Raw genomic sequence first — 27836 nt, forward strand, 5'->3', positions numbered from 1 at the left:
CATGTTGGCAAATAGCACGCACGCTGATTGTCGAAGCGCTATGATCGAATGATGTCGTTTTTTTCCCCTTAATCAAAGAGTCAGACCAAACCATTTTTGCATTAGGGGTGGTAGGGGGTTCTTGACGTCTTTTTCAAAGACAATAAAGGCAAAAGATCTAGAAATCATTTATTTAATGCAAATATAGCACATTTCTCCCCCAAATCAACACATTTTGAAATGAAATAAAATAATTTAATCGCAACTTCATGAGAGCCCAGTTCTGGGCCCTCCCCATTCCTGGGCCCGGGACAACATACCCGTTTGTCCCCCCCTGTCGGCGGGCCTGGTCATGTTGTCTGTTGTTGCCCAAATGAGGATGGGTTCCCATTTGAGTCTGGTTCCTCTCGAGGTTTCTTCCTCATGTCGTCTGAGGGAGTTTTTCCTTGCCACCATCGCCACAGGCTTGCTCATTGGGGATAGATTAGGTAAAATTAGCTCATGTTTTAATTCATTCAAATTCTGTAAAGCTGCTTTGCGAAAATGTCTATTGTTAAAAGCGCTATACAAATAGACTTCACTTGACTAAATGCCCTCCGCTTTTCATCAGACCGTATCACACCAAAAGCAAAGGGGAGTCCCATATACGATTCGTACATTGGGGGAGTGCCTGTTAGAGAGCGCACTTGTCCTGGGCCATCGGCATAGTGAGATAGGGTGGCCAGTTCCTTTCCTCGCCGCCTTTAACTTCCCCAGTGTTTCCACCAGGTCCCCATTCACTGCTGGGTGGACAGGGAGCAAGCCCCAGATCCCCATCGAGCCGAGGCTCGAACCAGGGACCGTTCACTTAGCGGTCAAGCGCTCTAACCACTTGGCCACCTGCGCTCCCGTATCACGCCACTCTGGCATGGATTATTTTACTCTAACAGCACGCCCCATTGTCTTTTAGTCTTTACATCTTCTCTGAGTTCTAGCCCATAATTATTTGTCAGTGTGTCTGAGAGCTACAGCTTTGTACCACTTTAAAACTGTTGAGTAGCCTATATGATGAAAAGAAAATGAGTTAAGTGTGATAAAAGTGGTGATAATAATCAGTAAGCTCCTGTAGCTCAATACATTCATTCATACAGAGTATGACAGGGTAGGTTATAGTATTATAATAGATTGGATTCCTGTATTTTTAATTCATTTGCATGCTAATTAGGTTCATGAATATGTATCAGACGCAGTATCGTGATTGGTTGTCCCCCATAAGCCCCTGCGCTTGCAGCGATAGCACACTGCATTCCCACCAGTCTTCTTCAGTTCATTTGTCTCTCAAAGCCACAGCAAAGCAGAAGGATTTTAATAATCGGAGTCTCTACATTCTGTCTCTGGTAGGTTGAAATGCAGTTTTATTAATCATGATGAGGCAGTGCATGTAGAAATGGAAAGACATGAGCTTTAATACCAGTGTGTTGCTGGTTTGGCTTATTATCTTATTTTCTTTGCTTTGTGTACATAGGCAGTGTATAAATAAGTGTTTGTTTGTTTTGTGTAAGAGGGCTTCATGCTTTTTCACAAAATGTGACTGGAGTTGCAGGATACGTGCTGCTGTAAGAGGAGATCACTCATAAATGATTAATGAGCTTTAAACAAAAAGCCTCTGAGTTCAGCCACGTTAGTCCATTCATTAATCTATTGAAAATAAAATTACAAATATACTTTCATTGACCTGTTACATGCAAATGGGACTGTTTCAGAATATATTATTACTACCATGTGGTCGCAATGCGAAGGAACTAGAGTAAGTGACATGAAAGGTAGACCGACAGTCTCTCTCTCTGTGTGTGTGTGTGTGTGTGTGTGTGAGAGAGAGAGAGAGAGAGAGAGAGTGTGTGTTTTTGTGTGTGTGTGCTTGGGCCCCTGTGCATGTTTTTATATCATGGTGGAGACCAAAGGTTCCCACAAGGATGGAAATGCCTTTTTTTTGGTAACAAAAACTGCAGTTTTTATAAAAAAAAAAAAAAAAACAGAAGATTTCCCTTTGGTTACTCAAGTTAAGGTTAGAATTAGGCATTGTATTAATTAGCTTCGTTAATAATTATGGAAGTGCAAAGCCCTCACAAGGACTGAAAGACGTGTGTGTGTGTGTGTGTGTGTGGCCCCAGAGGAGGCTCACAAAAGCACATTATGTTAAAAGCAATCTCAACTGCCCTTTAGAGACCTTTTCCCTTCCAGAATGTCCTTGTGTGCTGAATTTTTAAGGTGCAATCATATTAATGGTTCTGGTTTGAGCCGACGGGAGCCTTTCTGTGTGGAGTTTGTATGTTTGCCCTGTGTCTGCATGGGTTTCCTCTGGGTGCTCTGTTTTCCCACACAGTTCAAAGACATACGGTCAGGTTAACATGGGGCAGCCATGGCCTGAAGTTGGGCTGAAGTACCCTTGACCAAGGCACCTAGCCCCCAACTGCTCCCCAGGCGCTATAGCATAGCTGTCCACTGCTCTGGGTATGTGTGTGCGCGTGCTTATTACTCACTTGTGTGTGTTCACTGCTTCAGATGAATTAAATGCAGAGGATAAATGTCACTGTGTGCTTACCGTAAGTCTGTGCTTGAGCATACGTGTGACACAGGCTTCTTCTTCTTCTTAGGCCAAGTTTACATTAGATCGTATCTGTCTTGTTTTCTTCGCGGATGCACTGTCCGTTTACATTAAACCGCCGGGAAACGGGAATCCGCCAGGGTCCACGTATTCAATCCAGATCGTGTCAGCTCTGGTGCTGTGTAAACATTGAGAATACGCGGATACGCTGTGCTGAGCTCTAGCTGGCGTCGTCATTGGACAACGTCACTGTGACATCCACCTTCCTGATTCGCTGGCGTTGGTCATGTGACGCGACTGCTGAAAAACGGCGCGGACTTCCGCCTTGCATCACCTTTCATTAAAGAGTATAAAAGTATGAAAATACTGCAAATACTGATGCAAATACTGCCCATTGTGTAGTTATGATTGTCTTTAGGCTTGCCATCCTTCCACTTGCAAGTGGTAAGTGATATGCGCTGGGATCACACACACAGCGGCTCAGTCCCGAATCACTGCTTGTGCACTACACTCGCGCGCTCTGTGAGCTGCGCAGGGCCGGAGTGCGCACCCTCCAGAGGGCACTCGCTGTTCAGGGCGGAGTGATTTGGAGCGCAGGATGCCTGCGGAGCCGAGCGTATCCGTGTATTGGTATTGCTGTGTGCACGCGAATCGTGTATTGGTGTTGCTGTGTGCACACTAATCGTTTTAAAAACGTTAATCTGATGATCCGCTGATACGGTCTAATATAAACCCCACCTTAATGTGCTGGTCATTAAGAGCAAAGAGCGATTTGTTTCAGTTATGGGTGATTTATTTGATAAATTTAATGACCCTTTTTGTTGTTTCCTGTGTACTAATGAATGACCCTTTTTGGTGTGTCCTGTGTACTAATGAAGTGCTACAATTTTCGAGTATGAACCATAAAAGGAATGGATTCCTTACAGGGTTTTTGTTTTGTTTTTAAAAGTGTTTTTTTTTTTTTAAACGGGCACAGCTCCGGACATGTTATAGTGAGCTTTGCTGCGTTGTTGTAATTTGGAATTACAGATTCCTTCATTCAAGTTGGCTTTTAGCATAATAAATCTGCCTACCTGTATGTTTTTGGGCAGTAGGAGGAAACTGAGGAGCCCCATATGGACAAGGGGAGAGCACAGAGAGTAACCCAAGCTCAGGTTTGAACTAGAGGATTTTGAGGTCCAGGGCTGTGAGGTGGCAGCGGTACCCACTGCACCACCATGCCGCTCATGATTTCAAATGTATGACGATTAGAAAGTCAGGTACCAGGAACTACAGTGTGTGTGCACAGCCATGCCTCTGTGCAAAGCTTAAAAAGTACCAAATTTTAGATTATGCTGCTACAGAAATGAATCACATCAATGCTGTGATCTATAAAGCCTCCACAGAAACACAAATGTGAAATATTAACAGGGCACTCGCATTACATTTCTCTTTTGCATTTATAACCCTGTCTAATATTAGTAATGCAAATCTCAGTAAGGGGCCACATAATGGTGCAGCAGGTAGCATTGCTGTCTCACAGCTCCAAAGTTCCCATCCTGAGCTCCAGTAACTGTTTGTGTTAAGTTTTGCATGTTCTTTTTGCTTGTCTGATTTTAAGATCCCTTCCACCACCCAAAAACGGGCCAGGAGGTGGATTGTCTATGATAAACTACCTCTCGGTATGAAGGAGTGTGTGAATGTGTAAGTGTGCATGGTGCCCTGTGATAGACTGGTATCCCATCCAGAGTGTGTTTCCACCTTATGCTCAGTTTTTCTGACCCTACCAAGACAAAGCAGTTACTGAAGATGAATAAATAAGTCAGTATTATACTAACAAACAATAAAAATGGCACCTCTAGTAACAAATCACACGTGTCTATGGTGCTGAACAAATATCGTTGACCTGGCTTGACGTCTTGCCATTGTGTGCTTTAATCAAAAATGCACCAATTAAAGAAGTAGCTTTTGACATCTTTAATTGTATTATACTGAGACTCATGATACTGTTCATGTACAGCACTTGGGGTGGGGAGTAGAAGTGTCACCAGGAGCAAATTAATGGGAATTAAGACAATTGCTCAGTCTTTAGACATCTGTGGCTTATTTATTTCAGTTGCACAAAGCCATCTGCTGTTCGAGTGTCTCATGTCCTTAAATAAGTTAAATGTTTGCTTGTGTGGTCCCAGCTAGCACGGTATATGGCGTCTCGTAATGACCTGTATGCTTTATTAAACTGAGAAATTACAAAAATTGATCATGTATAATTTAACATCTTGGTGTTATTGTACAGTAATATCAGACCTTTCTCAGGCTTATCAGTTTGAGTACTTAGTTTTCTGATGAAAGATTCAGTTCAGGAGAGACGTGATCCTTTTTTTCCTTTATGTGCTCTCATATCCTAATTTTTGAACTTTTTTTTTCTGATAAACAGTTAATGCCATTAAAGGCCATCAACCAGTCTCCTAACCATGTTAAGAACTGAAGATGGTAATTGAATAACAGTATGATGGTTTGGCACTGCATTTCATTCATCCTTGTATGTTAAGAATCTTCCTGAGGAAATCTGCATGTTGCTTTAAAGTATTGTTGATGTACATTATTACAACAAACTCAAGAATGTGCTTTTCACCTCTACTAGTGTATCTCAAACAATTAGAATATTGTGGAAAAAGTTCAATATTTTCCATCAGCTATTTTAAGAAAGTGAAAGTGTAATATATTCTAGACTCATTACATGTAAAATAAATGTTTCAAGCATTTTTCTATTTTAATTTTGATAATTATGGCTTACAACAGGAAAATAAAAAAATCTCAATATTAAAGTACTTCATTTTGAGTTTGGATAAAACCATACAAATACTGTGTAACTCTCATACCCCTTTTCCACCAAATCAGTTCCATGGCTGGTTCGGAGCCGGTGCTGGTTCACAACTCGTTCAACTTGTGAGCCAGCTGAGAACCAGCTTGCTTTTCCATCGCTCGCGGTGCTAAGAGAAGACACGTCAGTTACGTCGCTACGTTTGCATAAACCCTGGCGCGAATATTGAAGCAAAAGCAACGCGGAAGAAGCAGCAACAACAACAATAATAATGGATGACTTTGCGTTTGTACAGCTGCTGCTTCTCGTCGCTTAAAAATGGCGACCTTTCGCGGTCTTGTTATTGTTGTCGGTCTTAACACCCCCCCCCCCCCCCCCCCCCCCCCCCCGCTGATGTAAACAGTTCTTTCCTCTGGCCCAACAGAGAGTTGGTGCTAGCCTGGAACCGGGTTTTCTGGCCCCAGAGCCAGTTCTTTGTCAGTGGAAACAGAAAACCCGGTTCCAAACTAAGCACTGGCCCCGAGCCAGCCCTGGAACTGCTTTGGTGGAAAAGGGGCATTAGTCTAGCTCAGTACACACAACCACAATCATGGGGAAGACTGCTGACTTGACGGTCATCCAGAAGATGATCATTGATGCCCTCTTCAAGAAGGATAAGCCACAGAAGATCACTGCTGAAAAGCCTGGCTGGAAAAGATGCACAAGCAACAGGGATGACCACAGCCTTGAGAGGACTCAAAGTCGATTCAGGTACTTGAGAGAGCTTTACAAGGAGTGGACTGAGGCTGGGGTCAGTGCATCAAGAACCAGCATGCACAGACATCTTCAGGAAAGTGGCTACAACTGTTGCATTCCTAATATCAAGCCACTCCTGAACCAGAGACAAAGGCTACGTTCACACTGCAGGCTGAAGTGACTCAAATCCGATCTTTTCGCCCATATGTGACCTGTATCCGATCTTTTATTGACAATATGAACGACACAGATCCGATTTTTTTCAAATCCGACCCAGGCCGTTTGGATATGTGGTCCTAATTCCGATTCCTATCCGCTCTTTTCATATGCGACTTCAGTCCGAATCGCCAGGTCGCATTCATCTGACTTGCACGTCATCAACAAGCCACAAACGTCACTATTCTGCGCTGAAGTAGGCGGCGGGTCTCTCAAAAAAAGTTACAACAACATGGCGCATAATCACGGGCGCAGATAGAGGGTGGGACTCGTCCCACCCAGATTTAAATTCACCTCGTTCGGTCCCCCCCGCTTATAGGGAGGAAAAAACGTCTATGCTGTCTTTCTTTGCATAAGGCAAACCTCATGGAAAAATCAAAAGACTAATTACCATTCGGTTTATTGAGGTGCACGGCAGTATATACATAGTTGCAACAACTCACATAAAACAAAGACTGATATTCGGTTGGTTGAGCTGCGCAGACTGCACAGGTTGTGAGCTCGAGCTTGGTTGCTATGGTAACCCACAACAAATTTGACAGGCATATCGGGGTTGGGGTTGGTTTGCTGGCAGCTTTGTCCCCCCCCAGTTCAAAAAACGTATCTGCGCCCCTGTGCATGACATCAATGCGAGGGACGCTTCGGGCTGTGAAGGTTCTGAATCTTCTCAATGGAAGGACGCAGAGGTTAGGGAGCTGATTTCCATTTGGGGGGATGCAGCTATTCAAGCTAGATTGGATGGATCATACCGCAACCGGGCGGTTTTACTTCCGTAAACACTGGCCATGCTCACTGCGTGTGACGTCGTCGTCGTATCCTGCAATGCGCATGCGGAACACTTTTAGGTCGCTTTTCGTTCATACTGAGGATCACATACAAGTTGCGTATATTTGTTAATGTGAACGACCTCACAAAAAAATCGGAATTGAGCATTAAGCCTTGCAGTGTGAACGTAGCAAAAGTCAGAAGAGTCTTATCTGGGCTAAGGAGAGAAGGAATTGGACTGTTGCTCAGTGGTCCAAAGTCCTTTTTTTTTTTTTTTTTTTTTTTTTTTTTTTAGATGAAAGTAAATTTTGCATTTCATTTGGAAGTCAAGGTCCTAGAGTCTGGAGGAAGAATGGAGAGGCACAGAATCCAAGATGTTTGAAGTCAAATGTGAAGTTTCCACAGTCTGTGATTTGGGGTGCCATGTTCGCTGCTGGTGTAGGTCCACTGTGTTTTATCAAGTTCAAATTCAATGCAGCTGTCTATCAGGAGATTTTAGAGCCCTTTGTGCTTTCATCTGCTGATGAGCTTTATGGAGATGCCGATTTTCCTTTTCCAGTGGGACTTAGCACCTGCCCACAGTGCCAAAACTACTACCAAATGGTTTGCTGACCATGATATTACTGTGCTTGATTGGCCATCCAACTTGCCTGACCTGAAACCCATAGAGAATCTATGGGCTATTGTCAAGAGGAAGATGAGAAACACCCAACTCAAAAATACAGACAAGCTGAAGGCTGCTATCAAAGCAACCTGGGCTTCAATAGCACCTCTGCAGTGCTCATCTGATCGCCTCCATGCCATGCCGCACTGATGAAGTAATTTGTGGTAAAGGAACCCCAACCAAACCATGGTGGCAGCTATGGCCTGGAGGTTAAAGAAACAACCTTGGGGCCTGAAGGGTCACTGATTCAATTCCCACCACCGGCAAAAGTTGAGTGAATGAACAGCACTTACCCTTCCCTTTGTATCATAGCTGAAGTGCCCTTGAGCAAGGCACCTAACCCCCAACTGCTCCCTGGGTCCTGTAGCATAGCTACCCACTGCTCGTGTGCACGCGCACGCACGCTATAGCACCCATCCTGCACTTCATCGCTGACAGTCCCCTGATTGCACACAATTTAAGCGCACTCCCTGCACCTACTCTTTACCAAGTAGACACACAGTTCCTTCTGTCTGACCTTACCAAGCCTTTCTTATTGCTCTCCTGATTCTGATTTTTTTTTAACTTTTTTTGTACTTTGCCTTTTGATATTGCCTCTGATGCACTGTTTGGGCCTCACTTGACCATTGCCTGTTTTTTGACTCTGCTTTCTGCCTCACGATTTGTCTTGACAGTTTGCTTGAATAAATTATTTCAGCTTTTACAGATGTCTGTTGCCTCCAGTCCTGACACCATTCATTTTATTCATGAGTAGCCATCTTGACTCTTAATATACAGTATCAATATCAGGTACTAGCATATTTGAGCCTTGATAATATTGTGGAAACAAACTATACTTCAGCTATATGAAACTTGCAAAACTTTAAGGATTTAGGCAAAAATTAGGGGAGATATTTGTGCCATGCAGGCCTTCAAATCCCATAGCAGTCTATTTCATGCCTCATTCCTATTATTACGATTTCATTAGAGACATGCTACAAGCTCATTGTTTTGAGATAAGAGGGCACAAAGGGAATGTCATCATACTTTTTGACACACTTTTTTTTGAGCTAGACCAAAGAAATTTGGATATCTTTCTTTTAAAAGTCAAACAAAACCTGAAAATAAATGCTGTTTGCCGATTATGGCAAGTGCTCTGATTCTCCCCCCCCCCAAAAAAAAAAAACACTGTAAAGCCAAACACTTGACCCTCGGGCATCTTCAGGATTGTTTACAACAGTTAAGCTATGTATCCAGCTGGATCTCAGCCTTGGTAAGTCATATAGTGTGTAGGTGATGTCACAATCTCAGATTCACTCACGTAATTTGTACTCGGAGCATGATCTCTGAACCTCAGAGAGACTGAGATTTCAGCGCCCAGGGACGTTGTTTTTCTTTTAAAGTAAAATCTGTACACTGTATACAGGTACAAATACGAACAAGTGAACACTTGTATAAATATTATGTCAGTATAAAGGAGGTTTTTTTTTTTTGTTTTATTTGCCATTAAGTTTTGCCTCCGTTAAAAGAAATCATGAAACAGAATTGGCAAATATCTTGTCCTTTTCTTCTTGATAACAGGTCCTTGTAAGCAGTCAGTGGCCTTATTTCACAAGGCTAATATGTAACAATTATTAGATAAGGTACTAATCCTGGCAGTAAAAACATCACTTTCTGGGTCAGAGCATTACTTATTCAGCAACCTTTCGTTATATAAGCCTTCATAACCCTCATTAAATTAAAGACCTTTGAATTATAGTGTTGCAAGGAGACAGTCAGCTGGATACAATCACAATTTATTTAATAAATCCAGAATGTGAGGCAAGCAGAGGGTCAAAAATTCAACAGTAAATAGAATGTAATCTCACTGGCAGATGGAAAGTTTGATCAAAAGCATGACAAAATAAGCTCATAAATGCACACAAGTAAACACAAGGGCAAGACTTTGCAAGGTGAATGTGGAGGAGTGGCAGTATATTGCTGGGGGTTGGACCAAAAAATGTTTTTTCTACCCCCTCCAAAATATGGAGGAGATCTAAGTATGGAAATAACAATATTTGGCCAACTGAAAAATGCTAACCCCCCCCCCCCCCCCCCCCGTACATATCCTCTGAAGTTAATAACCCCTCCAAATAGTCAAAAACTGCCTTTTTCACTAATATAAGCATTCCTTAACGGAAATAACTCTCTTAAATATCTCATCTCATTATCTGTAGCTGCTTTATCCTGTTCTACAGGGTCGCAGGCAAGCTGGAGCCTATCCCAGCTGACTACGAGCGAGAGGCGGGGTACACCCTGGACAAGTCGCCAGGTCATCACAGGGCTGACACATAGACACAGACAACCATTCACACTCACATTCACACCTACGGTCAATTTAGAGTCACCAGTTAACCTAACCTGCATGTCTTTTGGACTGTGGGGGAAACCGGAGCACCCGGAGGAAACCCACGCGGACACGGGGAGAACATGCAAACTCCACACAGAAAGGCCCTCGCCGGCCACGGGGCTCGAACCCGGACCTTCTTGCTGTGAGGCGACAGCGCTAACCACTACACCACCGTGCCGCCCAACTCTTTAAATATAACCTCAAAAATCACAGTAATATTTTTTATTTTTCACAAAGAGTTGTTAGAAACCCTCATTTTGTCTTTGTTTACGGGTTTGAATCAGAGTAACACATTCTCCATAAAGTTTCAAGAGATGCTTCTTTATATGTCTGGTGTGGATGGTGTATAAGTTACAAAATAACCAGTGCTCTTGAACAAGTTCTGCCAGCAACTGAGCAGCAGCATCCCTGGATCTCTGTGCTTGACCAGCACGCTTTGGCCGCAGCAGATAGAGCATATTCTGAATGATGTCCTTCCCTGTTGGAAGCATCCCAGACGGGAACTCAGCCTGCTCTATGTACTCTACTACACCTAGTATCTTCTTAGCTTTTGACCGTGTTGCAACAGAAGCCATTATTTACCTGCAAGAATACAAATAATGACTATTTAATACATTGGGAGATATAATTCAGATATGAATCATTTGTGCATACTGGTTCTTAAAACTAAATTAGTAACCTTAAGTAATGATCCTCTGTGCTTAAAAATAGTTCATATTTTGAGGTATTACTGAAGTGTGACATTCATCAATAACTTTAAAACTTGCTGAAAAAGAGCAGAATTACCATATGTTTAATTTACTTGAATGTAAGGTTACTTGCCACTAAGCTTATTACCTTAAAATAATGATCATCTGCACTGAAAATGTTGTAGTCGTACCTAGTGGCATACCTGAAGAGGTTCACATTCATCGATAACTTTTTAAAACACATTAAAAAAAAGCAGCATTCTAAGATCAAACAGCACTGTAATGTATTTTGTCATATTGTAAGAATGGAAACTTTCAGAGGGTATGTACAGGGGGGTTAGCAAGGTTCAATTTAATAAAATTTGACATTTTCCCACATAGATGGACCATCTCCATATTTCTAGGGGGGTAAAACATGGAAAAGTCAAAATTCTTAAAATAACAACCCCCTCCCTAATATTGCACCCAGAGAATTTAATTCACTTGATAAGGAACAGGGAGGGAAAGTAATCTCATTGCTCCCTACTGGATGCGTTCCAACCTCTATGGCAAAATTAATGGGAATATCTTTTCAAAAAATTACATTTCGGGTTACGCTTCAAAGTTAAGACAATGACTTCCATATGTTGTGCGTGTCAGGCAGCTCTATCGATCCTGGTGATCATACTTTATTTTTTCCACCGATTTGAATTGTTTTGAATTTTTTTTTTTTTAATAAGCTGATCAAAGACTACATGGACCCGACGTCGCGTATGTGACGTCACCTCAAGTCCGGAGCCTTTCCAAATCTGTAGCAGGTAGCGGCCGGCGAGTAGCCTACATCAACATGCCGATTTGTATAGTGTGGTTGGTGGAGTATTTCTGTACCAATAAGAAATGCATCCCTCATGGGGATAACCATTACAGATCAGGGCATGTAGTTGCTGCTATTCACAGGGAGAGCTGTCAGCACTCGTAAGGGCTAGTATGAAGAACAAAACTTATCAAGCCTACTGCTGACGTAATATGAGCGACTCTGATGAGACAGTTTGGTTGTAGTCAATTTCTGACAGGTTAGGTGCAATTTCGATCTTTTTAAAAGGCAGTGAAATTTCACCTGATACTTTCACAGTTAGTAGATAATCCCAACATATACAACACATTTTTTGGGGGTGTACAAGTTCCACGTCATAACTTTGTGGGATTTTTTTTTAAAAAATTGGGTCTATGGGATTTTCAGTAGTATGTCTCTCGGCTTAGGAACGTTACCACTAGGATTGCTGTGTTTCACTTTCCCTCCCTACAGCTGATCCAGTTAATAGAATACCGGCCTCACTGAGAGTGAGCTAATGCCCAGATTAGAGTGGGCTAGAACCAGCTGAACCACATTATAGTACTGCAAATGTTTGTTGTAATGATTTTTAAAAAATTATATTTTTCTGTTTAACCCCATTTTGCACTCTTTGACCATTCATACCCTGTTATATCTTCCCGATTACTATGACAGCTAGCCGGTCAGGGTGAGGTGCTGCTTCTGAGACACATGAAACCAGCTTTTGCATAATTTCAAACTGCTAACCATACAGCACTATAGAACATTATTGTGCCAACGGTCTTCTTCCACATACATATTCTCACAGACTTCGATGATTTGCTAGTGTTTAGTTGATTGACAGAGAAGCCATAGAGCAGGGTCAGTTCTACTCCTTTGAACTCCTTTGTGAAGGACTTGTCAGGATTTCAACATGTGATCTCCCACCAATATAGTAAGAACACCCATGAAACATTCTATACAATTTAAACATTGTGTGTGTGTGTCTCATAAACCCATATTTGTATCAAATAGCTGCTGAGTATTACATGACATTTATGTATACACTGAGATTCTTTGCAGGCATTGTTATCAAATCCTGGTCCTTATGAAACCACATTATCTGTCTGTCAATTGTGAATGTTTTCCATGATTGCCATTGACGATTATTGTGTTACATGTAGTTTTTCATCTGTTGACTTGCTATGGGCTGCAAGAGCTGTTGTGTGGAGTGTGAGATGGGACTATCCTGTCGAATAAAACTAGAGGGTAAATGATACTAAGGAGTAATGTAAAGCAATCCATACTGAATAGTATTGTTAAAATATTGCACGTCAAAGGATGAATTGGATGCTATGAAGTCTGTTCATGTGAGACTTTCTAAAATCAAAAGGAAATGTACCTTCACAGATCTCAGATGCTGTGTCTAACATTAAGGAGATCATGTGATTTACATTAAATAAGTAACTTTTAGAACAGTGTTGCTATTTAAACAATAGATATAGCTTAGCTATGATTTACAGATGTGAAAAGGAAAAAAATATACAGTATACAAGATGCAAGAGAACACATGAATGTAAGATAAAGTAGCTCTGGTACTGTATTTACTAATAAGCCAAAATAATTGAAGACATAATTTGAAATAAGTGAGGTATACTGTATACGTGAAAGAAACCGTTCTCTAAAAATTCAGGACGACTACCCATGGAAAATCCAGGGACAATTTATGAACTCCAGAGACAGATGGCACATGTGACAGGCCTTCACTGACTACAGAATAACACCATATGCTGCTGCTGCTGATGATGAACCCTCCTTCTCATATGTGCAAAACAACTTTTACACATGGCTTGAAACACAGAGCAACATTTCTAAGTATCCTGTCTATTGCTGAAAGCAACAAAAAAGGTTGCTGGTTCCAAAAATATACCTGGCTGGATGCCCAGACGATGTGCTGGTCTGCTCCTTGATGTCCTTACAGACATCTTTAACATCTCCCTCAGTTTTGTGACCAAAATCATCTTGATGTTGAAGTAAGTGGTGATATTCTGTCAGCTTTAATGAGGCAGGCAAAGAGCAAACATTTAATGATACAAAATCCTTTGCACTTTGCTTATTTGCTCAATTGGTTTACAGGTGATGTCATATCCACCATTTTCACCTGACCTTTTAATTTTAACAAAACTATGCAATTATGTGAGTGATCTTTCCTGATATCAGTTCGGCATTCAGCACAATCTCACAAAGATGAGCTTTTGAGTTGAGTCTGCTGGTCCTCAAACGCCTCCCTGTGTATTTGGAGCCTGGACTTTCTGAATGGGAGTCCTCAGTCAATCCACATCACATGCAGCATCATGACACTGAACTCTCGTGTTCCTCATGGCTGTATGCTCTGTCCACTGTAGTTCATGCTGCTGACTCATAAATGTCCTGAAAAGCACAGTTCAAGTCACATCAAATTTGCCGACAATGCTACAGTTTTGAACCACATCAGAAACAATGAGGAGTCAGCATGCAGAGAAGAGGTGGAGCAGATTGCAGGCTGATGTGTGAACAAAAAGGACAACCACCCCAAATAAAAAAAAAAAAGTTGGAAAGTTATGGAAAATGCAAGTTAAAAAAAGTGATTTCTAAATTTACTTTGATTTGTATTTCATTTGTATTGCAGACAGCATGTACCCAAGATATTTCATGTTTTGTCTGGTCAATTTAATTTCATTTGTTAATACAACCCCTGGCAAAAAGTATGGAATCACCAGTCTTGAATGAGCACTCATTCACACGTTTTATTCTGTAGAACAAACTCAGATCACAAACATGATACAATAATAAAGTCATTCCAAAGTGCACCTTCTTGGCCTTCAGAAACACTAAAAGAAATGAAGAAAAAGGATTGTGGAAGTCAGTAAATGTTACTTTTATAGACCAAGCACAGGGAAAAAAAATATGGAATCACTCAATTCTGAGGAAAAAAAATGGAATCATGAAAAACAGACAAACAAAAGAACATTCAAAACACATCACTAGTACTTAGTTGCACCACCTCTGGCTTTTATAACGGCTTGCAGTCTCTTGGGCATGGACTTGATGAGTGACAAACAGTATTCTTCATCAATCTGGTGCCAACTCTCTTTGATTGCAGTTGCCAGATCAGCTTTGCAGGCCGGAGCCTTGTCGTGGACCATTTTTTTTTTTATTTCCACCGCAAGTTTTCTATTGGGTTGAGATCTGGACTATTTGCAGGCCATGACATTGACTGGATGTGTCTTTCATCAAAGAATGCTTTCACAGTTTTTGCTCTATGGCACGATGCATTGTCATCTTGGAAAATTATTTCATCATCCCCAAACATCTTTTCAATTGAAGGGATAAGAAAACTGTCCAAAATGTCAATGTAAACCTGTGCATTTATTGAAGAAGTAACCACAGCCATCTCCCCAGTGCCTTTGCCTGACATGCAGCCCCATATCATCAAGGATTGTGGAAATTTGGATGTTTTCTTCAGGCAGTCCTCTTCATAAATCTCACTGGAACGGCACCAAACAAAAGTTCCAGCATCATCACCTTGTCCAATGCAGATTTGTGATTCATCACTGAAGATAACTTTCATCCAGTCATCCACAGTCCATGATTGCTTCTCCTTAGCCCATTGTAGTCTTGTTCTTTTCTGTTTAGGTGTCAATGATGGTTTTCTTTTAGCTTTCCTATATGAAAATCCCATTTCCTTTAGGCGATTTCTCACGGTTCGGTCACGTACTTGTACATTGACTCCAGCTTCCTCCCATTTATGCTTCATTTGTTTTGTTGTACTTTTTCGGTTTTCAAGACATATGGCCTTAAGTTTTTTGTCTTGACGCTTTGATGTCTTCTTTGGTCTACCAGTACGCTTGGCTTTAAAAACCTTCCCATGCTGTTTGTACTTGGTCCATATCTTAGATACAGCTGACTGTGAACAGCCCACATCTTTGGCAACCATGCGTGAAGAGTTACGTTCTTTAAGAAGTTTGACAATCCTCTCTTTTGTTTCGAGACATGGCTCCAACAAGAGAGATGATTCTTGCCAATCCACTTGGTCCAGCAGCCCTCCAAGGTGTGATAACTGCGCTGTTTCTAACTGCAGACTAACGAGCAGATCTAATCTGAGGCAGGTGTCAATTTAGGGAAAGGAAATTGACTGGGTGAGTCCTTATTTTCTACCTGAAAATTGAGTGATTCCATATATTTTTTTTTTTTCCTCAGAATTGAGTGACTCCATATTTTTTCCCCTGTGCTTGGTCTATAAAAGTAACATTTGCTGACTATCACAATGTATTTTCATTTATTTTAGTGTTTCTGAAGGCCAAGAAGTTGCACTTTGGAATGACTTTATTATTGTATCATGTTTGTGATCTCAGTTTGTTCTACAGAATAAAACGTCTGAATGAGTGCTCATCCAAGACTGGTGATTCCATACTTTTTGCCAGGGGTTGTATATCTGGGTTTCAGGCCTGCAATACATTCCAAAAAACTTGGGATGGGGGCAATTTAGAGCTAGTAATGAGGTCCGTCCATCTATTATCCGTAACCACTTATCCTGTGCGGGGTTGTGGGCAAGCTAGAGCCTATCCCAGCTGACTATGGGTGAGAGGCAGAGTACACCCTGGACAAGTTGCCAAATCATCGCAGGGCTGACACATGGAGACCAAACAACCATTCACACCTATGGTCAATTTAGAGCCACCAATTAACCTAACCTGCATGTCTTTGGACTGTGGGGGAAACCGGAGCACCCAGAAGAAACCCACGCAGACATGGGGAGAACATGCAAACTCCACACAAAGGCCCTCGTCAGCCACTGGGCTCAAACCCATAACCTTCTTGCTGTGAGGCAACAGTGCTAACCACTACACCACCGTGCTGATGGAAATACAAATGATTTTACCTGCTATCGCACAAGGAAGGTTTGACTGCACCACATATCAGTTCAATAATACGCCAGAAGGTGGTCTTGTTCGGGGAGAACATGCAAACTCCACAAAGAAAGGCCCCCGTCGACCACTGGAGTCAAACCCAGAACCTTCTTGCTGTGAGGCGACAGTGCTAACCACAACACCACTGTGCTGCCCCTAGTACTGAGATAAAACAATTAAATGATTTGAAATGGTTGATGTCAACAGGTGATTTGTAATCATGATTTTTTAAAATACATTTTTATTATTGAGATTTTTCATATTGACTTTGAACATCTCATCTCATTATCTCTAGCCGCTTTATCCTTCTACAGGGTCGCAGGCAAGCTGGAGCCTATCCCAGCTGACTATGGGCGAAAGGCGGGGTACACCCTAGACAAGTCGCCAGGTCATCACAGGGCTGACACATAGACACAGACAACCATTCGCACCTACGGTCAATTTAGAGTCACCAGTTAACCTAACCTGCATGTCTTTGGACTGTGGGGGAAACCGGAGCACCCGGAGGAAACCCACGCGGACACGGGGAGAACATGCAAACTCCACACAGAAAGGCCCTTGCCGGCCACGGGGCTCGAACCCGGACCTTCTTGCTGTGAGGCGACAGCGCTAACCACTACACCACTGTGTTGCTCAAACGTGAACATTTTAACAAATAAAATGAATACATTATTCTCCCTCCCCCAATCTGGCAAAAGAGAAAAAAAAAATCACAGCAGTGCATAAATTACAGAAAATTTAAAATAATCACATTTCAAAATCATGAGTTTCCAAAAAAAATCTATGTAAGGCTTCCACAAGTGAGCAAAGTTCTTTTCTTTCTTTTTTACAATATATGTTAGGTCTGGAGAGACTAGACAGGCCATCAGTTCCTTTGTCCATATTCCAGTAGAAGGTGTATCCACACTTTTCCATAACAATGCGATTATCCTTCTGGCTTGTAAAAGTCCAAAGTTGATAAGCAGCAACTGTTGTTGGGTCACAACAAAATCTTCAGGGTATATTCCCAGTATACGGGGAATATACAGCTCGCAAAGGAACCTCCCTTCCAACTACAACACCTATACATTCTGTTACACTCTTCCAGAATCATTGTATCCTTGTACACTCCCATAAACAATGAATTAATGTACCTTTTTCTGCTCTGCATGTCACACAAATATCAGGGACATTAGGGAATATGTGATTTAACCTACTAGGTGTAAGATAGGTACGCATCAACCATTTTATATTGTAATAACTTATATTTTGTGTTAATAGACTGAGTCTGAGCCTTAGACCAAGCCCTTTCCTAATCAGCTTCATGAATATCCTCCTTTGTCAATTCTCCATGCCTCCAGCTTTTTGGAAGATGACTCTTTTGAATAAGTTAACATTAGCTCATAGAACAATGAGAATTGTCCTATCCTATTCATATGGGATAGTCAATTCCTCAATCTTAGATGATGGAGGTATAGACAAGTTTTGTGTGGATAAGATAAAATGTTTCAGCTGAAAGTATTTAAAGAAATGTTTTCTTGGAATATCATATTTCTCACACAGCTGATATGACCATTAAGTTGCCCTCTGCATATAGATCTGAAATTTTCGCAACACCTTTGTTAAACCACATCTTAAATCCACCATCTGCTCTCCCTGGTATAAAACAGTTGTTGTCCCATATAGGGGAAAACTGGGATAATGCTGGTGTGTCTCCAACATGTTGGTGTGTGGAGTACCACACCTGAGATGGTATTATGAAGAAAGGGATTCTTGGTCTGCTTAACTAGCCTTTTGACACTTGTTGAATATAAATAAAGCTTGAGAGGAAGCCCTGATGTTGATATCTGCTCTATAGTCACCCATGCTGGGAGGGGAGCTACTGAAAAATAATACATTGCTGACCTTAGCTGGGCAGCCCAGTAATACAATTTTAGACTCGGGAGCTGAAGCCCCCCCTCTTTCATATGATAAATATAATAGCCTTAGTTGTAGTCTGGCCTTTTTATTATTCCAGATGAACTGTTTCAACAAATCATTAATGTTGTGAAAGAAAGTGTCAGGTAAAGGAAGCAGAAGTGACTGAAAAAGATACAAAAACTTTGGTAAGACTAGCATTTTAATTATGTTTATACGACCAATCGTAGATATTGGCATTTGTGTCCATTGGTTTAGCATCTCCCTCACTGTCCACCAAGGGATCATAATTTAAAGAAACTATTAAGATCCTAGAGAATGAGAAAATGCTAAATGAATGGAGAAAGTGTGCTAGTCCCAATATACAAGAATAAGGGAGATGTACAGAGCTGCAGTAATTACAGAGGAATAAAATTGATGAGCCACACCATGAAGCTATGGGAAAGGGTATTGGAGGCGAGACTGAGAAGAGAGGTAGCAATCTGTGAACAGCAGTACGGGTTTTTGCCAAGGAAGTGCACGTTGGATGCAATTTTTGCTTTAAGAATGTTAATGGAGAAGTACAGAGAAGGCCAGAGAAAGCTACATTGTGTTTTTGTAGACCTGGAGAAGGCATACGATAGAGTGTCGAGAGATGAGTTATGGTATTGTATGAGAGAGAGTGGAGTGAATGAGAAGTACGGTATATTAGAGTGGTGCAAGACATGTATGAGAACAGTGAAACGGCAGTGAGGTGTGCAGTTGGAACAACTGAATGGTTCAAGGTGAAGATGGGACTCCATCAAGGATCTGCTTCGAGTCCTTTCTTGTTTGCCATAGTGATGGATAGCTTGACGGACAAAGTGAGGCAAGAGTCACCATGGAACATGATGTTTGCGGATGATATTGTGATATGTGGTGAAAGTAGAAAGGAGGTTGGGTTTGGAGACATGGAGGTATGCATTGGAATGAAAAGGAAGAAGGTGAGCAGTAGCAAAACAGAGTACATGTGCATCAATGAGAATGGGGATGAGAGTGTAGTGAAGATGCAAGGAGTAGACGTAAAGAAAGTTGGTGAATTCAAGTACCTGGGGTCAACTGTGTAGGAAAATGGGGGCTGCGATAGTGAGGTAAGAGAGTGCAGGCAGGGTGGAGCAGTTGGAGAAGGATTTCGGGAGTCATTTGTGATTAGGAAAGTCCCAGCAAAAGTGAAAGGTAAGCTGTACAAGACAGTGAGACCAGCTGTGATGTATGGATTGGAGACTGTACCCTTAACGAAGAGACAGGAGGCAAAGTTGGAGGTGGTGGAGTTGAGGATGTTAAGGTTTGCGATGGGAGTGATGAGGTTGGACAGGATAAGGAACAAGCACATCAGAGGGACAGCACATGTGGAGAGCTTGGGAATTAAGCTAAGAGAGATGAGACTGAGATGGTATGGGCACATCCTGAGAAGAGATGCAGAGCATGTTGGAATGAGAATGTTGAGGATGGAGCTGCCAGGCAAACGAAAACGAGGAAGGCCAAAGAGGAGATACATGGATGTGGTGCGAGAGGACATGAAAGTGGCAGGTGTGGTAGAGAAGGATGCGGAAGACAGTGAGCAATGGAGACGAAAGATCCGCTGTGGCGACCCCTAATCGGGAGCAGCCAAAAGATGATTTGTTTCACATCAGGACTAATTTTAACCCCTAATTATGTAAAACCACCTTTTGTGGTTGCAAATGGTGTATTTACAATAGGCTGCAGTCTTTCATTTTCGTTCAAAAACATTAGTGCCGATTTGGAACTATTTTATACCCTGATATATTTCCAAATATTTCAATTAAATTCACTAATTGGGGGATACGATCTTAAGTTTGTTAGGAAAAGAATTGTCATCCGCATACAAAGCTATGTGATGTTCATAACCACCAATAGTTATATCTGTGATGCCTTCATGAGCTCTAATGGCCATAGCCAAGGGCTCGATAGCCAACACAAATAGCAAAGGCAATAACGGACACCCTTGTCTGGTTGATCGTTGGAGAGTAAATGGTTTAGAGACATTATTATTGGTCAGTTTTTTTTGGCAGTTGGGCTTGTGTACAAGAGCTTTATCCACCTCAAATTTACACCAATTCCAAACCATGGGAGCACATTAAAAAGGATGTAATCATGATTATTACAAAATCAGTTTCCAGGAAAGGAGCAAAGATGAGCTGAGGATCTCCAGTTTGTCAACAAGTGTATGAGAAAATTGTTTTTAAATATTTTAATTTTTCCTCAAAGAAAAATATGAAGGGATTTGGATATTTCACCTGTTATGTGACATAATGTCATTAAATGATTAAAGGAATCTGGAGTAATCCTGGGTATGGCTTTAAACTGCAACCAGTGGTGAGTCTCAGGTCCGGGAGGACTTGAGTATTGGGGAAAGTGGAGTTACCCCTAAATTACCATTGCTCCCAGGTCTGGTCTGACCCAGAGTGGTCGCACCTGCCTGGGTTCCAGCTATGGGTTAAATTAGTACATCACCAATAAGGTACTGGCAGCAGGGCGCTTTTCGTTGCAATATGGCCGATGAACCCAACAGTGCCAATGGCACACCACCAAATGGCATGCGGAAGAGACACTCAAATGGCCAACGGATGGCATCACTCAGCAAGTCAGTTGTCACTGCAGGGCAATGTCCATACCTTTTCAGATCTGTGGCACTTTTGTGTTCCACTTGGCAACAGGTCTGAAGGTTCAAAGAGACAACACATTGGGGGGGGGCACAGTATCGTTTGTCTTCCCTAACTGTGCAAGATGCTTCAGTAAGAGAGAATACGAGAGCTCACGAAGTGAGGCATTCCATGGCGGCTCGGCTTGGTGACATTTGTGCCACTGCTGTGGATGGCTCTGTCGCTCTGGTGCAGGCCTTGCAGCCCTTTTGCGTATCCTAACGAAGCGGTCATCGTCAGTAGCGATGGACAGTCGATAACTAACGAAAATCTGGAGGAGTTTTTGTGTGTAAAGGGCAGGGGTGATATATATATAAATTTTTATTTTTTTTTTTTTTTAATGAAAATATGATGAACCCAATACTATTGCACACCTCCAGACCTGTTTGCAGGAAGAATGGGACAAAATAATACCTGGAAAAACTTCATTTGGTGTCTTCAGTCCCTAAATATCTTTTAATTGTTGTGAGTAGGAATGGCAACATTACAAAGTGGTAAGTGCTTTACTGTCCCAATTTAAAAAAAAAAAAAAAAAGTGTTGCAAAAATCAAATTTGAAAAGTGCTTATTTTGAAAAACCAATAAAATTCATGAGGTAAAACATTAATTTATGTGATTGTAGTAACTCTTGAACTTATGGGGAAACAGAGGAACTGGAAACAGACTTCAGAACAGGCGAGTTCTTTTTTTTTTTTTTAATTTTATTTAATACACGTCAGTGTCCGCTTAACACATACACAGGCACACCCATGGGGTGATGCTGCTCTCTCTCTCTCTCGTTCCTGACGGTCTGAAAGACACATGGAGAAACAGGTTAATAGACAGCCAGTAATTTGACACAGGTGCACCTCATCACATTTCCTGCTGGTTCAACCTGCCTTTTTGCCGTTCACAGCCGACACTTGATCACGCCCCCGCTGCCACATATTACCACTGCCCAACTCAGGCCGGAGAGCCGTCTGGCCTGCAGCTGACCCTTTGGCAGGAGAGGTAATCTGCCACCACCATCTGTGCCCCTGGCCTGTGGACCACCTTGAATTTAAAGGGCTGAAGGGCCAGATACCAACGAGTGATCTACGCGTTGGCATCCTTCATGTGGTGGAGCCACTGGAGCAGGGCATGGTTGGAACAAAGGGTGAATGGGCGTCCTAACAGGTAGTAGCGGAGAGTGAGGACCACCCACTTGATGGTGAGACACACCTCTGTTGTGCTGTACTTTGACTTTCACATGGAGAGCTTGCAGCTGAAGTACAGCACTGGACGCTCCTCCCCCTCCACCACCTGGGATGAAACAGCCCCCAGTCCCCTGTCTGATGCATTGGTCTGTAAAACAAAAGGGAGAGAAAAGTCAGGAGAATGGAACAGTGAGCCCCCACACAAAACTGCCTTTACCCGAGCAAAAGCTCGTTCGCACAGCTCCGTCCACTGGAGCTGGTGCCCCCTTTTTAGTGAGGTCAGTCAGTGGACTGGTGATGTCCGAAAAGTTAAGCATGAATCTCCTATAATAGCCAGTCAGCCCCAGGAACTGCCTCACCCCCTTTTTGGTCTTGGGTTGCAGGCAGGCTTTAATCGCTGCAGTCTTTATCAATTTTGGGATGCACCTGCCCATAACCTAAGTGGAAGCCCAGATACCATACTTCCACCTGTCCAATTGCCCATTTCCTTGGGTTTGCTCTGAGCCCAGCATCCCTCAATGACCTCAGAACTGCCCTCAGATGTTGTAGGTGCCACTCTCAATCATTACTATAAATTATTATATCCTCTAAGTAGGTTGCCGCATATGCATTGTGGGGACGGAGAATTCGGTCCATGAGACGCTGAAACGTCATCAGAGCCCCAAACAACCCAAAAGGAAGGGTGACCGATTGGTGTAAACCAAACGGAGTGGAAAAGGCCGTTTTTCTCGTGGGATAATAGTTTATTAAGAAGCCAGATACAAACAACCTGAACCCCCTAACCTAAATGTATGCGATAATGTGATAGTCAGTATGTATGATACTAAAGTGGATGTAACCAAAGGGCACAGACTTACCACCAGGCCTCTGTGCCAACACAAGCGGTGTCTCGCGTAGACGGAGAGCTTGCGCACGGAGCCGCTCCTTCTCCACTCCCCTCCAAAGCTCATATATTTGGGGAAAACCCCAAAAGTAAAATAAACGAAAGAAAACGTATTTCCAACTTTAAATCCAAAAGGGAGGCGAAACTCAAATCCACTGTAAAGTTCAGCGATCACAATAGTTGGCTGTCTTCTCATTCAAACAAAAATGATCTCTCATACATCCTTGCTCGTAAGCTTATATAGGCCCGGCATAGCCGAACCAGCAGAGTAGCAGCAAGCCAGTGCACCCTGGTGGATATGATGTTCGTGAAAGTGTACTGTCTATCTATAGTGCAACTACCAGGAAATGACATCCTAACATCCTCCCCCCCAAACAAAAAAAACTTTTTCCTCTTTTCATCAAACTTTGATTTTTTTTAAAAATAAATCTTTTCTTTTATATAAAAGCGTGCTGACCAACCAAGTACTAGGCCTGATGGGGCCCATTCTAATTACAATCACTACAACCCCCCTCAACACCTCAGGTCTCATCCTTCAGCTGTAATCGCGATAGCACATCAGCAACTACATTGTTCCTGCCAGCAACATGCTTGACTACCAGGCTATAGGCTTGGAGCACCAGGCCCCACCGGAACACACTCTGATTGGAAGTCTTAAACTTGGCCAGGAAAGTCAGAGGGTTGTGGTCAGTGAAAACCACATCACCACCATTAGACCCAGACAAATAGATTTCAAAATGCTGGACAGCTAACACCAGAGCTAGGGCTTCTTTCTCAATGGTGGAGTAGGCGCTTTTGATGCCTGTTTAACTTCTTTGAGTAATAAGCTACAGGCTTATCCAGACCTGCTGAATCTGCCTGTAACAATACTACACCTATACCTACATCACAAGCATCAACTGAGAGTTTGAACGGTTTACTGAAGTCGGGAGTTACCAACACTGGTTCACAGGAAAGAATGGCCTTGATCTGATTAAATGCCCTTTCACACCCACTGGTCCAAAAAAAATTTCACCCCCTTCCTCAGAAGATTGGTCAGAGGCTCAGCTATAATTGCAGAATTGGGAACAAAGCGCCTGTAAAAGCCACACATTCCCAACACCTGCATAACCTCATGCCGCGTCTTGGGGACAGGCAGATCTATGATGGCCTGTATCTTAGCCTGCCTTGGAAGCACCTTCCCTCGTCCCACCAAATGACCTAAGTCACCTGACCTTTCCCAATCTCACATTTGACAAGGTTGGCTACCAACCCTGCCTGCTGCAAGCGTTGTAGTAACTGCCGGAGATGCTCAAGGTGTTTGACCCATGTATCGCTATGGACTAAAACATCATCTATGTACACCACCACATTAGGGAGGCCAGCTGTCACCCTACCCATCAACCTTTGAAAGGTTGCGGGCGCGTTCTTCATTCCAAATGGGAGTACGTTACTCACACACAGGCCATCAGACGTTGCAAAGGCTGAGATCTCTCTTGCGTGAGCTGACAATGGGACCTGCCAGTACCCTTTAAGTAAATCAAGTTTAGACACAAATTGAGCTTGACCTATGCAAGCAATACAGTCCTCAAGTCGAGGAATAGGGAAAGCATCCGTTCGCGTCACCTGGTTGACTTTGCGATAGTCTATGCACAGTTGCCATGACCCATCAGGTTTAGGCACTAATACCACAGGCGAACTCCAATCACTTTGCCCTGGCTCCACTGCCCCAATCTCTTCCATATAAACCAGCTCTTCCTTAACCCTGGATAGCTTCACAGGAGACAGCCTATAGGGATGTTGCTTTATAGGGTCTGCCTCACCAACCTCAACATCATGAACCACCAATGTGGTAAGACCAGGATGATCTCTGAAGACCCCACTAAATTCTTCAAACAGCCTACACACATCTGCCCTCTGCTCAGAAGACAAATGTACAAGATTTTCTTCCAACTTCCCCAATGCTGCTACATTACACAAGTGAGCCGTAACAGGCTCCACACCTGCCATATCATCCTCCCCCTCAAAATCTGAGGACATGCAGGACACCATAACCAGGGCTGAATGACCATGATATGGCTTCAAAAGATTAATATGGCAGAGCCTTGTTTTCCACCTACCGTCTGGAGTGCTAATGATATAGTTGCGGTCTCCCACCTTCTTCTTAGCGACACTGTATGGTCCAGCAAATGCTGCACTCAGACCACCTCGCATTGGCTTCAGTACCAAGACCTTATCTCCCACTGAAAAAGATCGAGCCACTGCCTTCTTATCATGCTGATGTTTCATTCGCTCACGCAAAGCTTCCCAGTTGCCTCGTGCTACCTCACAGGCGACTACCAAGCGCTCTTTAAAACAGGACACACACTGTAATAAACCCCCCTCCTCCTGCCTGGTTAAAAACTGTTCCTTAACTATCTTCAGAGGACCATGGACCTCATGGCTATAGACTAATTCAAAAGGGGTAAACCCAGTAGAGTCATTGACAGTCATGGATAGCAAATAGTAGAAAAGGAATTGAACAATCCCAATCACCAGGGAAGTGCACACAATAGGCACGCATCATAGATTTTAAAGTCTGATGATACCTCTCGATAGCCCCCTGTGATTGAGGATAAGTGGAGGACAGCACCTGGGTTATCCCCAGCTCAACCATTGCTTGCTGAAAAACACCAGATGTAAAATTGGTGCCACGATCCGACTGGACCTCTATAGGCAACCCAAAGAAAGAGAAAAACTGAAGCAGAGCATCCACGACAGAGTTTTTATGTTGCGAAGAGGCACTGCCTCTGGAAACCGTGTGGTCATATCCATGATGGTAAGCAAATACTCAGAACCCTTCTTTGTCTTGGGTAATGGTCCTACACAATCAATTAAGACGCGAGAGAACAGTTCAGCTACAATGGGTGGAGGACACAAAGGCGCCACCGGAATTTTCTGGTTGGGCTTCCCAGAAACCTGACATGCATGATGAGTGAACAAAATTGACCACATTTTTATGCAAGCATGGCCAATAAAAATGCCTCATAACTTTTGCTTGAGTCTTACGAACTCCTAGGTGTCCAGCCATGGCTGCTTCATGGGCCAAACGCAACACTTCCTGTCAAACGGGGGGAAGCACCACCTGCTCAACCACCGCCCAGTCCTCAGTGGCTGGTCACTCTGGGGGCCTCCATTTGTGCATCAAGACATCGTTTTGGAGGTAGAATCCCTCAGCTATCGTCTGACTTTCCTCAAAATCAGCTGCAGCCTCTCTCGGATTTAAAAGCTCACTATCCTTTTTCTGAGCATCAATAAGGGCAGCAGGACTAAATTCACAGCTAGCGGGCACAATTCCCACTGCTTCAGGGGATGGTGCTGACGATTTACTAGGGCGCTCATCAAATGTCTTGTCAGAAGATGTGTGCTTGGAGAGAGTGACAACACAAGCCGGAAAAGCTGCTGGAAACTGAGTCTCTAGAGCCTCAGTCTCAGGACTTAAACAAGGAGACGCACTAACCACAGGTGATGTACACACCTGGTTCCCCGCCAGGTCATTCCCCAGCAACAGACTAACACCCTTAACAGGCAGTGAAGACATCACACCAATAGGGACACAACCATTAACCACATTAGACCTCAAAAACACATTGTAGAGCGGAACAGATCCATACTCCCCACCTATACCTTCAACCAGCACTGACGTCTTCAGAGGGGATCTCTCTGGGAGCTCTAAAACTCCAGCTAACAGCAAAGACTGTGCTGCTCCCATGTCTCTCAAAATGGCAACAGTCACCTCAGGCTCTCTCTCAGAGACTGAGACAGAGCCCTCAGAAACAAACCCCTTAAAAAGTGGGTCAGTTACAACAGATGTTACTATGCTACTTCTATCCATGTACAACCCCTGCATAGAACCAGGCATGACTAGAGCAACTTCTTTACAAACTTCATCTCTACCGTTATCAAAGCGCTCCTTCCTTTGCAAAACAGGACAACATGATTTAATATGTCCAAGGTTTTTGCAGTAATGACACCTAATATCAAAGGACCTCTTAGCAGCACTAACAGTAGGCCGACTAACCATAGGCTGACCAACACTAAGTGGACCTTTAACAGGTGCCGGAGAATCACCTTTATAGCAACCATCACTTCTCTTCTCACCAGCATGAAGGAGCACCACCAGACTTCCCTGGCCACACTCCTCTGTGTATCAACACACGGTTATCCGACGATTCAGCAGCCTTAGAGGCAGACTGTACCAGCTGCTCATTAAGATGGACTTCAAGCTGGCATGGGACACTGGACTTGAATTGCTCTAAAAGCATCAACTGTCTGAGCTCCTGAAAAGTATAAACTTCACTAGCCCTGAGCCACTTATCAAACAGCAACTCCTGTTGCCTACAAAGATCTCCATAAGTTTGCCCGTCTTTAATTTCTCAGTTCGAAAGTGCTGACGATATGCTTCTGGAACGAGCTCGAAAGCTCCAAGTACTGCCTTTTTCACAGCCATGTAATCCGTATCATTCTCAGAACTGAGCGCAGCATAGGCCTCCTGAGCCTTTCCAGTCAACTCCCTACGTACCAGCGTCACCCGTTCTTTCCTAGGCCACGGTCGTTCACGCGCAATGCACTCAAATGTGTCAAATACATCTACTTGATCTACACTGAACTTTGGCATTAAAGCAAAACACTCAGTCAAATCAAA

At 43.0% G+C, this 27836-nt stretch overlaps 1 protein-coding gene across 2 annotated transcripts in view; it reads left to right on the forward strand.

Moving 5' to 3' along the window:
* The first annotated feature begins 1283 nt into the window (after positions 1 to 1283).
* pacsin1b (protein kinase C and casein kinase substrate in neurons 1b) overlaps positions 1284 to 27836 on the forward strand; it is an 88674-nt gene continuing 62121 nt past the window's right edge. For both annotated transcript variants that reach the window (XM_060919319.1, XM_060919321.1), the window contains exon 1: positions 1284 to 1355. The gene's annotated coding sequence lies outside the window, so the exon portion shown is untranslated. The remainder of the gene's footprint in view (positions 1356 to 27836) is intronic.

The sequence above is a fragment of the Neoarius graeffei genome, chromosome 4, assembly GCF_027579695.1.
Source record: "Neoarius graeffei isolate fNeoGra1 chromosome 4, fNeoGra1.pri, whole genome shotgun sequence".
Taxonomy (NCBI): domain Eukaryota; kingdom Metazoa; phylum Chordata; class Actinopteri; order Siluriformes; family Ariidae; genus Neoarius; species Neoarius graeffei.